This window comes from Amphiprion ocellaris, chromosome 22 (assembly GCF_022539595.1).
Source record: "Amphiprion ocellaris isolate individual 3 ecotype Okinawa chromosome 22, ASM2253959v1, whole genome shotgun sequence".
Lineage (NCBI taxonomy): Eukaryota > Metazoa > Chordata > Actinopteri > Pomacentridae > Amphiprion > Amphiprion ocellaris.
This window is the reverse complement of record NC_072787.1, coordinates 15,414,496-15,428,876: the sequence shown is the minus strand read 5'-3', so window position 1 is coordinate 15,428,876 and position 14,381 is coordinate 15,414,496. Positions and strand designations below refer to the sequence as shown.

Below are 14,381 nucleotides of genomic sequence, written 5' to 3'. Positions count from 1 at the left end.
CTTAAACGCCATGCTTTAGTCGATCTAACTAATCAGACAGACAGACATCGAACATATCTTGAAGTGTTCAAATGTTTTACCAAACTCCTGTTTAATTAGACGATAATAATGAAAGAGGCGAATGTTTGTACGTATGAGAACCACGGTGTGATGGATAATCATGTTTACTGTGACAATGCGTTAATCTAACATTCATACAATAATGTAATTTGTGCAGTTTTCCAAACATGATTGAAATAAAATCACTACAAGATGTGCAAATAATAAAAATCAGAAGATGTGACCTAGAGATAATAGCACATACAACACTATTACACATTATAATATGCTTAATTTGTTAGAATGAAAAACAGAAAAAAATTATGAACATTAACTTAATGTAAAAATTGTATGCTTAACCATGAAGTGCATATCAAATATAGTCAAGTGTTTTAAATGTAAACATTGACATTAGCTCTACTCTGTGTAGGTTTTTGAATGCAGGAACTAAATTCCCTTTGCTTCACTCAGTTATTTTACCAACCATCACTTTATTTGTGCAGTTAACAGTGACATTAGGTTTTAATAATGGAGTGAGAATATGGAACAATGCTCACACTGCATGGCCAGAATTCACACAATATCTTCACAGGCACCTCTGACATGGTGACAGAGTGCATCAGTGTTGGGTTGACTAGGACGAGTCACTATTTCCCCCAGAAATGGAGTGTAATTTTCTCTCTATTTGAGATACTAGGTCTCAGCACAGATAGACATAATAAGATGTAAATTGGCTGAGGGCTGATATAGGGGAGGGTTGCTTCACTTGGAGTAACATGAACAGCAATTAACCATGGGAGAGACGGGTGCGCATTGTCTCCATGGATGTGAGCTCGAGCTGCTCCACCAACCACAACATTATCATCAAAATACACCAAAAAACATGAACAGGGCAAGTCCAGACTGAGACCATTGCAGCTTTTTAACCGTCTGCATTGATGCTTGTGTTTGCATAATACGTTTCAAATGCAACTATTTTGACCAAAAGTGTTTTAAGATGCACATCTCCAGCTTACATTTAGAAATGCTTAGAGAGTTTGTAATAACATTTAGATTCTGATGTAATATTTTTGACTTTAGCAACATTTTCAGATTAAAAAAAAAAAAAAACACAAAAAACAGGTCTGCAAGCTGCAATGACTGCTGTTTGTCATATACATATGCTACTAGAAGATTTGAATTGCAGTCCGAAGACCTCATCCTCAGGGCTTCAAACTGTTTTTGGCTCTTGGGCATCCAACCTAAAGTCTGTGATGTTTGCAAATAAGCTGCAGACTTAATAGGAGTAAGGGGAGTCAATTGGCTCTTTGTACTAACTATTAAGACTACATAGAAAGAAACAGTGGCAAAGAGAAAAGAAAGTGTGTGCATGTGAGTGTGTGTACACTTGGATGAATGTGTTAAGGGCTTGTATGTTTACTCTGCTGCTCTTGTTCTGTGGGGTAATTGGCGGCAGGCCTGGCAGGGCCATTCTTGAACCGTGTGGCTGGTCGCTAACGGTGGTTCCCCATTATTGCTATGTGCTAAAAGGGATTCAGTGATCAGAGATCTAAGGGAACATTTTACTCTAAAAAAAAAAAAAAAAACAGCAGAAATATAAAAACATGGGTTTGGAATGGAGGCCACAAGAAGTTCACAGCGATTAAAAATGCAGCTCATTTAATTTTCTCCTATAATAGCTTTAGTAAGTGAAGTTGCCTCGAACTTATGTAATATCTCTGGTGGATTGAAGCTGCATTGAGGCCATGTGAGTGGGGGAATTCAAGAAGTGAGTCATGTCTAGAGTGCAGTGTCTCTTTAATACTTGAGGCGGTGAGCAATGGCACAGCAGGAACACACGCCAATCAATAAAATACTAACCCTTCCCCAGATGGCAATGAAGAGGGTCAGAAATAACTCACCCCAAAATACAATTGTGCATCCCATTTGGATTTTTATTGTGTGTTTCTTTTGAATCTCAAGTCTTGAGAAGACATTTTGAAGAAACATCTACAAATAGGACTAGACACAAAGATTAAATCATCAACACAAAAGCATGTAGAGCTCATTTTCATTTGACAGTGTGTGGTCCCATATATGTACCTACACTGTACACACTGAGTAAGTTACATCTTAACTGAGGGAAAACCACACTATTAAACCACAACATTAAAACCATCCAAAAGTGAAGTCAATAGCATTGGTTATATTGTTACAATGCAATATTCTACTGGGAAATTTGGGCTCCTGGCATTTATGGATGTCATTTTGTTATGTACCACATGTTGACCTTGCCTCCAAGTTCCCCACATTCCAAGTCTTGCATATCTGTTGGATATACAAGCAGATGCCCCACCCTGTAACCCACAGGATGCAGAGGCTCCACAGCCAACATCCCGATGCCAAAAACCAAGGGAGCCTCCTAGAACTCCTTCAGCTCAGACCTGATTTAATAGGATGAGGAAGATCTGCACAAAAGCAGGCCAGTGGTTCTAAAGTCGTGGTTGATCGGTGTCTAAGTATACAGTGGATGACGCAGAAGCAAGCGGTGTTCACAAAGAACTAGCTCATACAATTTCCTGTCTGACCTCACTGAAAGCTTACAGTTGCTCTAAATGGTCACACTGGTAGATGATGCAAATTTTCAGTCTGTCATTCGTGGTGCTACACTTCTTTGTACGCCTTGGGTGTCTGCATTTACTTTACTTTCAAGACCTTGGAAAGTTGTGGTTGGGAAGGATTTCTGAAGGTGTTTGACCATCTGATAAGCACCTTTGTGAAAGCATACTGGCCCCTGTGGCCAACAATACAAACTGTGCACTACCATTGAGGCCTTTAGCTGGATTTATAGTTGTGTGTAAGGGAGATGGGAGTAGCAAAAGCATTGCCATATGCTGTAGACTATGCTATAGCTGATGCGCGCCTTCACAAAAGGTAATTACATGTCGAAGCTGCAGTGACCACAGAGATATCATGAGTCTATTTCTATAATAAATGTGTTTTTCCAGTAAAGATAGCAACCCTACTGCTTTCTACGATCACCAGTCTCAATAAAAGCATAAATAAACTGCGTAAACATAGCAACTGCACGGAATAGTCTCCTATTCAGTAAGGAGGCTTGATGGTCTTTTCCACTGTTGCTCTTATCACATGAAGTAAATAAAACTTTGTGGAATAGACCGCAGTCAAAGCGAGTAATGTCTGGTCATGCATGATTCATGCAGCTAGCTTTGCAGTGAGATTATCAGTGGTTAAAGTTTTTGTCCTCAGTAATGAAATGAGGCTCTTTTTCTAGCGGGTCTGCATTTTATTTAATACACTAGACTACACATGCATACGCAACTGAGTGAAGCGATACAGAGTCCAGTCACTGGTGTCACAGTATTCCAATGATCAACAAATGGCAATAATACCAGATGAAAGAAGTGCACCAGAGCTGTTTTAGACCTCAAAGATACACAGAGTAAGTTCTAGTGAGTAACACTGAATGTAAGCACAACTTTTGCATGTTTACAAAAAAATTCCAAAGGGCCTCATCATCTTTATCATCACATATTTCTAGAGTGACAAGTAGGACATTTCTTCTTATGAACCAATTAAAAACAAATTATTTGGAAAGATACTATTAAATATAGAAGGCCCCAAAGGTGAGAGTAAGTGCAACAAAAGTGAACACCTGGGATGACTGACACACAATCTAAATAAGCTATGATCACTGAAACTAAATTGAGTATAGCTTTCCAATTCGCCTACCTGCATAAACAGTTATTAAATGACCTGTGAATGACAGAAATTTATCAGTTTTGACCTATGGGATGTGTCCATTTTCATGTCTACATCATGGCTTGACATCCTGAAAGAATTGCTGGAGGAACTGAAAAATTGGATTGTGAGATTTCTAAAAGGTGGAAAGGATACAGGAAGATCAGTAATCAACATCAGTTAAAACACAGGTGCACTAGGAAATGGGAGGTATAGAAGGACCCATAGTACCACGCTCCTTAACTAACGCAACAAAAAGTGCACTACTTGCACATTCTAGCACTAAAAACCAAATGGGCACGTCCTTCAGAATTGGAACAGGGGTCATCAGTGGAAATCTGATTTTTGATGACAGCTCAGAAAGTGTGAAGGACACTGCAAAATGTCAACCTGTACGGATGGCATTTCAGAATAAGATTAAGCAAGATTAAGCTTCACTAAAGGAAATGAAAAGAAGCTTGATCAATATCAGAGCATTGTTTTGGTATTGAATCAGAATATTGGATCAGATGGGGTCCAGCACATTTTGGGTTAACCAGACCAGGACTGCCACAGTGAATCCATAGTCCTGACAGTGACACATGGAGATGGGAGTGTGATGATACGGGGCTGCATAGGTGTTAAAGGTGTTGGGAAGTTGACATTTATTGATGGCACCAGGACTGCCTGTGGATATACCAAAATACTTGCTGACAAGATGACTCTCAGTCTCCAGAAGCTTGGCAGAAAAGGAATATTCCAGCATGATAACGATCCAAAGCACACTGCCAAGAGTTTCTAAAGGAGAAAAAAGTAAAAACTATGACCAGGCCAAGTGTGTCGCCTGACTTGGATCCAACCGAACACCTTTGGGGTATTTTAAAGAGAGGAGCAGAACAACACAACCCCTCCAGCAAAAAGGAGCTGAAAAAATTGTCTCAGGAGAACGGCAAAACATCTCTGCAGAAGTTTGTGCAACAATGATATCCTCCATGCAGAGGACTGAGTCTCTTCAAAATAAATGTGGCCATACGGAGCATTTAAATAAAAGATTTGAATCTCATTAATGAGGATTTTAATCTTTCACTACTAAGATTCAAATCTTTGATTTAAATTTCAAAAAGGAAATCAGTGCAACTAGTGACTTTAGCTGCACTGATTTCCTACTGTGAGGCCTGTTTTTAATAATAAATCTAAACTGTTTAATTTTCCACACAGCTATACTCTTCTGTTCAACTTAGAAGTAATGCAAATACTGTAAGGTCATATTTTTGGAATCATTTGATACTTAAGTGATAAAGCACAGAGGTATACTCACTTCTGTTGTATACTGCAACTAAAAACCTTCACTGTATGTAATTATAGCAGAGCTGCTGTTAACCTTCTCTTCAAGTATGAGTCTCGCTTTCCCTGCCATATATTAAACTTCAGAAAGGATGCGGGCTCGAGTAACTGAATCCAACTGCATTGCAGTTAACTGTTCAGTTACAACAATTACAGCTTCAAACAAGTTATCCACGTTTCCTGCAAAAAGTCACAAGATATTTCTGATCCTCCTCTTGTGGCTCTCTAACTTCTCGTACGCCACTAGATCTCAATTTCAGATTTCCGTTTGTTGTATTTCAGATACATGGAAATGTTGACACAGGAGGATGGAAGGAAAAATCACCAATGAATAAATGGCATCAAAAAGCACGGGACTTTGAGCTTTCTTTGGACCAGAGATTTTTTTTTATTCATATCATGCACAGACCCTCCTCTACTCTACCTGTCCAAAGTTCAAGTTCAGTTGTTTGATGTCGGCTGTCTCTGTGTCCCTGGTGTGTGTGTGTGTGTGTGTGTGTGTGTGTGTGTGTGTGTGTGTGTGTGTTAGACCGAGTGAGGAAGCAGTCAGAGATGGAGGGAGTGTGTGCGCCTGTGGCTGAGTCTCTGATGTGACAGTATGTGTGTACACTAGCTATGTAATTTAGTCCTTGTAAATTTATAATTTGGTTAGCCCAACTGCTCTCATAGTCTGTTGGAATGCTGCCAGCCTCGTGCTGCGAGTGTGTGTGTGTGCATGTGTGTGAATTCACTGCCATTACTGCAGCTCTGAGCCTCGAACATCCACTCACAGCCCGCTCTTCCTCATCCTCCTGACTTCTTACAATGATAAACCACAACCTTCAAGCCCAAGGTTGAAGCTAACTGGTCTCTTCTGCTTGCAACATGACAGCATCATATCAGTCCTTTCTGCAACTCAGCAGCCTCTCCTGCTTCCAGTGTGACAGTGTGGTGCACGGAGCCAAGCATCTGTATCTGCGGGCTCCGCAGTAATGTAATTGCGGCTCTTTGAGTATCTGCACAGAACTGTGGTGGCGCGCTAACCTAGATGGATGGAGAGCAGCTCGCAGCGCTCGGCTTAGGCAATCAGCTGGAATGCTGGCACGAGTAAAACAACACCTGCTGCTGAGGGGAGTAGCCAGCGCTAATTGCGGGAGAGTGATGGGGGCCTGGCCGCTGCAGACTCCACCGACAGTTCAAGACTAATGCAATTAGCCGCCATGTTCTCCTCCAGCAAAATTGCATTATGGTTTTTACATTTAATTTAGCCCGCGCAAAATGAAACGGTATCAGAGAAGAGAGATAATGAGAGCAAACTGATATTGAAATCTGCACTGTGTTGGGAGGCTATTAATGAGACAATGAAACACTGTGGCTGACAACATGGTATGCTGTGGTAAAACAGTTTAATGGTGTCATTAAGAAGATCTTTCTTTGTGTTATTGCTCCGAGCCTACAAGGTGACTGTGAAAGCTTATATTTCATCCTCTCCTCGGTTTCCGAAGGCTTCCTCTGCTTTAGTGCTCCATGTTTTTCCGATACTGACTAAATATTGATCACCAACTGGTTTTCTTTTCCACATTTTATTGACGACTAAACCCATCTGTTGGAGTGCGTGTTTATGAGGGTTTTCTATTGATCTTCCTGAATGGTCTCTTCCTTCACAGAATGTACCTCTAATTAACAAATTGTACTTTTACAGTAAATGCTAATACCTCAATAATAAATATTCAGTGGGGTTCTGTAATTTCACCCAGTCATCCGGCTTGTATTTAACTTCATATCAAAGAGAATTTTGCGGTTTACTGCAGTTTGGCTGTGGAGGTGATAGCAGGGTCTTGGCCCTATTAGAGAAAGCCTCTTCCAGTCATCTAGCTCAGCTAAAGTGAAGGCAGTACAGAGAGACAAGCTGCTGCAGTGTGACTTTGCTCCTCTCCCATGCTTTGATTCATTATTCAACACCCGAGAAGTCGTCCTGCAATCCCACAGCAGCGCAGAGAAACACGCATACACACACATATATAGACGTGCACTGAAGAGAGACACGCACACAAACAGAAAGTAAATGCAGACACACAAATCCTCTATCAGATGTAGAGATTCACACGAATATGAATAAACAGGCATCCATGCTTTAACTGCGCATTTCAATCAGCAACCAACACACTTAAATGTAGACGATATGATCACAGAAGTGCACACATACACACACACACACACACACACACACACACACACACACACACACACTGCCCCCTTCTGCCAGCACTACTGGCCTGCACGCTGTATGGAAATGTTTTTCCTAATGACTCCGTAATGACAGCGACTTATGTCCTTACCATAGTTGATTTGTTCCCTGGGTTTTAAGAGTAGATTATTTCCATGGTACAGACTTAGCGTAAGCTGTTCAGAAACCACAAGCACTGCACTTCAGCCCCGGTTTGGGATTTTAGCCAGGTCTAATCAGATTAAAGCACTGTTTTTCCCCCCCTCTTCTCCTTTTTGAAACAACATGCCACACTGCTCTCTCTGTCCTGCTACATGAGCCTGAAGAAGCGAGCCAAAAACAAATTGCTTTTAGTGGAGGCTGACAAGTAGTTGTGTAGAGAAAATAAAAGGTTGTTTGGAGCAGATTAATTCCCCTTCACAGGAGAGCCCGGCCGCAAGACTGCCATGCACATTCTTCCCTCAGTGACGGGGAGAAGATAGCTTCTTTTGGGTATTCTAAGACAGGAGGAGTTCATTGTTAATGACTTAGCCAGATGGTAAGACTTTGTGAAAGCGATAAAAGCTAAATAAACTAGCTAAATCCATATCCAACATACAGTAGTGGTATGTTGCTATGGTTAATTCAGACTGACTCAAGTTGGTATTGTCATCCCACAAAAGACAGCCATGTTAGACAAAACAGCCCAGTACAGATTCAAAATCATCTCCAACCCGCTCCTCCAGTAAACACAGTTCAACTAATAACCACACTTGATGTTCTCATCCTAGCTCATATCGGCTCCCTGTTCTGCAAACCCTGTTGAGCAAATATAATTTCAGAGACATTCTGTTCTCATTAGTTTCACAGTCATATTACAAATAGAGAAACAGCTGTGGAAATATATTTCTAGTGGATAATAACACATCACGCTTCTGGACATAAGTGGTTTTGTTCTGCCTGTGGTTTATGGGAGAGGAGTCCTGACTTCTAACCTGTGAAAGGTTCTTGCTGGCCTGACCTGGATCCTTCAGCATGAATTAAGTGAACAATGGAAGAGCTGGCTGAATGATGGCTCCACGCGCCTTTGTGCCTCTGTTACAAAACCACTCCTAAAAGGGCGGCCTAGATGACACACTCTCTAGAAATCGATCACATTTACTCAGCCCCTGGGCCTTCCAAAAGCTGGATTTAGAGAAAAAAAAAGTAAAATGGCAAAAGGAGAATGAAATGAAATCCCCTTTGCATTTGAAAACAGAATGGAACAAAAGTGAATAACGGTGGGTGCAGAGAAATGCCTCAGTCCAGGTCTACTTTGCAGACTCCGACGCGCACTCATGCGGCAAATTTCATCAGCAGTAGTCCTATTGATTTTTAACCCTGGAAATATAAGACCAGGGAAGTCGGGCACAGAGATATCCATGGATGTTTGGGTTGGTTATCTGTACCTCTCCCTTGCCTCTGCCTCCTTCCTGGGAGCGTGAGCAACCCAATGCTCTCTCAATTGTCTGACAATACTCGGCTAACACAGAGGCTGAGCTTTATAGACATGATACTGGATTGAAAAGACAGACCTTGAATCCAACACTGGGAAAATTCAATATTTCTACTGCATCCACTGATTCCAGGACAATGAACCACAAACCCAACTAAGTCCACACTAACCTCACTGTTGAAACTGACGGTTTAACTTGCATCCAGAAGCTTTTCATGTCAAACCTGATCAATGCTCTAGAAACACAAACAAATATAAGAGTGGAGAAGCCTCTTACACCTGTCAGGAGCCGCCTCCAAGTGGAGCCTAAATTGAGGCGTAAACCCTCGGCTCTACTGTGCACAAACTCCAAACGGCATTTCCAGGCTGATGGTGTGTCCTGGCGCTCAAAAGCTTCAAGGCCCAATCTCTGTGACAGGCCCATCTCCCGATAATGGCTCAGATAGCCATTAAAGTGCAGAGGGACAAGGGTGGCAGATCAGTCGCTCTGCAGGTTGGACTGCTTCACTGTTTGGTTTCTTACTGTCTGCGAGCCTCAGCAGTGTGCGAGTTGAGAGCTGGAGGCGGAGAGGTCAGTTTGCCATGATAATAAAGAGGACAGGGGAGCAGGAAAGAGCTCTTTAGTCTCTAAACACAAAGCTTGAGTCACTGCTCTGAAAGGGACCTGGACACAGACAAGCCAGTTAGAGTCCCATTCTGTTTGGCCTGCAGCTTTTCAGAAGCCTGGAATAAAGAAAACAGTGGAGCCGCTGTAAGGCTAGCCTGCTTAATGGGAGTCGCCTCCTTGTTTCGAATGCTTCCTCGAAAAATATTAAACCTCGGTGACCTCAAGGCAGCACACTCTGGGTTTGTTTGGGGTCAAGGTTAAGCTCGGGTGTCCAGTTATACTGCTTAACTTTCAGACACAAGCCAGTCCATCTGCGCCAAGTCTGACCTTGTTTTCCATCACAAATACACACAAACATGACACGTCAAGGGGCGTCTGAGCAATCACCCCACGTCAAATACAGGGAAGTGATTTCATAATGGTGCCCTACCAGACCGCCACGCGCCAAGGTTATGTGTATGACAAAGCAACTTTCTTATTCTATGCATTTTCATGAGTCGCCCGGGAGAGGTGGATGAAAGAGAAGTGTAGCGGTTGATGACCCCGGGGTCAGAGGGTAGAGGGCTCCAGCTGGTCACACTACCTCCTCATTGACTGATTCCACATCCAGCCTATTGTGTTTGGCGCGTGTCCATTGTTCTGCAGCGGCATTAAAATGCATAGATTCCCGTCAGCCATTTCACTGCTAGTTGACCTTATTAGCTAAGGTGAATACATAAAACATGAAGTTTAGGATCATTAGATATATGAGATTCACTTAAAGAGATGATGCTCATCAGTGACTATAGCTGTGATATCTCAGGCGATGCTCGGTATTCATAGCGCAATCAATAAAACATACAGTCCACCGCTGCGCTGGGCGAAGGCAAACAAGCGCTCGTGTAGGTGAGGAGATACATTCAAACAATCAACCAAGGTATAAACGCCTCTGGAAATTTGTTGTGCTCTATGGAATCTCCAGGCAGCCTATTGTAGGTACTTACCACCCTGCCCCCACTCTCCTCTCTATTTTTCTACTCTGCATGCTTCTTGCAGAGCACATACAGACACACTGCAGCAAGTGAGAGGACGAGAGGAGAAGAAAAGGGGAGAGAAGAGGTGCTGATACTCAGTAATTGAGGGGCAACCCTGTCACAGTTGACCTGCAGGAGACCGGGGATAAAATGTATTCCATTTTCTCTCTGCTATCCTGGGACTGACAGCCTGCAGAGTCCCAGGTCTGACAGACCTAACTGAGGGCTGTCACCCTCTGCCTACCTCTCTCATAGCACATAACACCCATTTCTAGCTTGTGTTCTCACTCACAAGCACACACACCGTAAAACACACCGGCTTCTACCTGCAGGATGCCAGTGGATCAAAATTTACACCGACAAATACACAGAACGTGCACGACGGCTTCAAAATCACTTGACACAATAAAATATTTTAATCTTCATATGAACAAGCCTTAATATGTGTATTTTAAATATCTCAATGAGATCTTTCACCATATCAGGGCACCAGGATGTTTCGTGGAGCGAAATGACAGTGCTGCCCATTTTGCAAACACTCTAATGCTTCTCTAGTAAAAAACAAAGTACCAGCTCTCATCATCAGAAGCGCTGATGCAGTGATGGATAAAAGGAGTATATTTAGATCCCGAGTCCCTGCCCTTTGTGTCTTCCTGATTTGTTCTAATGTGGGAGCCTAATCCAGCAAAAGCAGATTATACATGTATTAAATTCCTTAAAATTGCAGTATTTTTAATACCACATTTGCAGTGGAAATGCAATTGAAGCAGCTTACAAAACGTAAACCTCCCAAACTGTGTCTCTGCGGCAATAAAGGGGTTGAAACGTGCGAGCAACATGAACCATGAAAATCATGTTTTCAAAAAGATATTGTTACACTGATGATGTATGTTTGTAAGACAGTAAGAGAAAATGCTCACCCAACCAGAAGGAGCAAAAAGTAGTTGGTGACTGCAGACTGCTGACATGTGCTATATGTGTGTGTAACTGATTGTGCACTGTGACCCAAATAGTTGCTTTAAAAAAACTAAAAGTTTTTTTGGACAATATTTATGTTATTCCACAAAATCAATATAATATCACTTTGCCATTTCCACAGTTTCTTTGTGCACACATTTTTATGTCTCATAGAAACTCTCAAGTGGGTTATCTCCAAATGAGAACATGGAAGTGGGCAGGAAAAACAATTCAGCTGAGTTTCTGCCTTACAGGCTTCCTGCACATAGTTTAAATCACTTTCTGCATTAATGGCTTTTCAAGAAAAACGAAGGAAACATCCGCAACGGCCTAATAAATCAGCCGCGTTAAAGAGTGAAAATTGCAAATAATTTAAATGACATTTACACGACTTCTGAGGAAATATTATGCACATAACCAGCAGAAATGAATACACTATGCAAACAAAAGCTGCATAATACACTCCACTCAGTGCTCGCCTCTGTACACCTGACCCAGTGAGTGTCCTCTCAATGACAATATGGCCGCCCCCACAAGCTGCAGCCCGGTCGCCATAATGACACAAAGCACCCATCTGCCCTTCAAACCAACCCGGCAGCATGAGGCTGACCTGTGTGTGTCCATGCGCGTGTGTGTGTGTCCCATCTGCCCTTTCAGCCCGGCAAGCAGCATGAAGCTGACCTCTGACCCTTAGGATTATGGTTCCACCATGTGCCAGTGAGCAGGGTGATGAGATTGACCTATGTGGGCTGCTGCTGCTGCAACTACTGCTGTGTGTGAGTGTATATTACTGATATCTGACAGCTAGCAAGATCCACCGGCCAACACACACGGAATACCGCTCGCTCTCCTCACTTTTGGATCCATAAATCAGCGTCTCTCTGTTAAAATTACTATGCTGTTGAATGTGTTGGTATGAAGAGTGAAAAGCTTTCAGTCATTTAGTTGACATGCACGTTCAACAGTGTGCATGTGTGTGTAGATACGTTTATACAAGTGCCTCTCTAGTGAGTGATCTAATGCTCGTCTAAGGACAAGCAGACATCCTGAGCTCTGACACAACCAATCATCGCAAAGCCAGCGTGATCGCCTTGGCAACCCCTGTCACCACATAGTTTATCCAGAGCTTCCTCCAATCAGGAAGCACCACAGCCTTTCCAAGCCCCTCCCTCAGGGGTTAGGGAGGTGGTGCCAGCCGTTGGTGCAGAGGATGCTGCATGAGCGGATGCTCTAATCTGGATCCAGTGAGGAGAGGATCACTAATCCCAGATTATGGCTCTCTGGGATTAAGACATGCTGATGCACAGGTTTGCACTCACCTCCAATCCCCAGACCTCTCAATCTGGCTCTCTGCTCTGAACCTCAAACCTCAGTCAGAGGAATCTATTAAAGTTGAAGCTGTGGCAACAGTGCTGGTTCCTGAAATGAAATGTCTTGTTAAAGGTGTTGGCATGTTGATCTGAACGATTCACAGCACACCTGCTGTCTGCCGTTAGATGGTTCTCAGCTGTTTGATGCTACAGTGTGAGTGTACAGAATGATTTGTGACGTGTTGATGCTCTGAATTGTCGACGCACTGAAGGCAGAGGGTTAGCGGAAATGAAAGTTTCTCTGCGTCGCTACTATCTCGCTGAGCACAAGTGACAGGGACAACAGGGAGAGTGGTAAACAAAGCAAAGCAGACACTCCACCTCTAAGGGATAGCAAATCACCACACTGATACCTGCTACGTGTCATACAGAATAAGAGTGGGGACAGCACAGGAAACAGCTCAGACAAGTCAAATGTGAAACTTCATGAAAATGTTTTGCCAAACTCTCCTGACAGCATTTCTCAAAAGTGCTTTTGGCTACTTAAACATGCATTTGAGTGAACGAATGAAGCAGCAATTTGAAGCTTTGCGATTGCAGTTCAGAGGGATACATCTGTGTGAGGAAGAATTCCCTCAGTCCACAGAGTTTGATGTATCAGTGACGATCTAGGAGATTTAAGCCCCCTACTATGTGAGTTTATCACAGGGCCAAATTATTTCAGCATACAGAGAAAAATCATGTGAAAAGGGTGGGAAACAAAGAGAAGAGGGAAAAAGAGCAATGGTGGCAGCGGGAGAAATAACTGCTCAAATATTGTCCATTACAATAATTCATACATCACATGGTGATGTGTAAATTAGGACTTTGGAGTCAACACGCGTACAAATAATTAAGTTGAAATATTAATGATGAAGTGTCCTCACAAGTGTGCGGCTCATGATCAATTTGGGGTTAATGAGTCATTTATCTGCGTCCAATCCCTGCTCTTTCTCCCGCCAGTGCCTGCTGCAGGGTGAAACTACATGGCAGGGTCCGACATATAGCGTGGATAAATGTGCAAATGATCCCCTAAACAAAATCTATTCATCTTGCACTGTCATCTTTTTTTTCCTCAATAGTTGATAAAAAGGGAGACAGAAAGTGTAGTAAAGAAGCCACAACCAAGAGTTAGTGCAGGTACAGCTGTGTTTGAGGTTGTCAGGTGTCGACTGAAGACCTGCACGTTCCCCAATTTCTTGTCTTCTTTTTCTGATTTCCAAAAAAAGAAGCTCAAACTGGTGACCCTGTCCAAAAGCACAAACTAGTGTGACTAAAGAGAAGAATCAAATATTAGCTGCTTTGTCTTATTCTCAGCAGTGGATCATCCATCTCCATGCTGACTCAGAGACTGCACTGTGGTTGCCTGGGGCTGTATGAGGCGGTTATTGTGTGTGTGTGTGTGTGTGTGTGTGTGTGTGTGTGTGTGAGACATGTTGCCTGTTTACAGTGGACAGCAGTCGCATCTCACCGTCTTTTCCTCTTTTACTCATTAAGGGCCTTTCCTCTATTCTGAAGCTGATTAGTCCTGACCTGAGCAACCTAGTGCTGCTATATCCAATCAGTCTAATCACTCAAACTCTTGCCTTCCCCCACCTTCTTTACGCTAATGGGCTTTCCCTGCTCTGGTGACTTAGCACTTAAGAGGTGGGGGTGGTGGGGGTCAATACTT

At 42.7% G+C, this 14,381-nt stretch overlaps 1 long non-coding RNA gene across 1 annotated transcript in view; it reads right to left on the bottom strand.

The window, feature by feature from the left end:
* Positions 1-7,561, bottom strand: part of LOC129348006 (uncharacterized) — a 44,521-nt gene extending 36,960 nt beyond the window's left edge. The window contains exon 1 of the long non-coding RNA XR_008600408.1: positions 7,422-7,561. This is a non-coding gene — a long non-coding RNA (uncharacterized LOC129348006). The remainder of the gene's footprint in view (positions 1-7,421) is intronic.
* Positions 7,562-14,381: the final 6,820 nt, after the last annotated feature.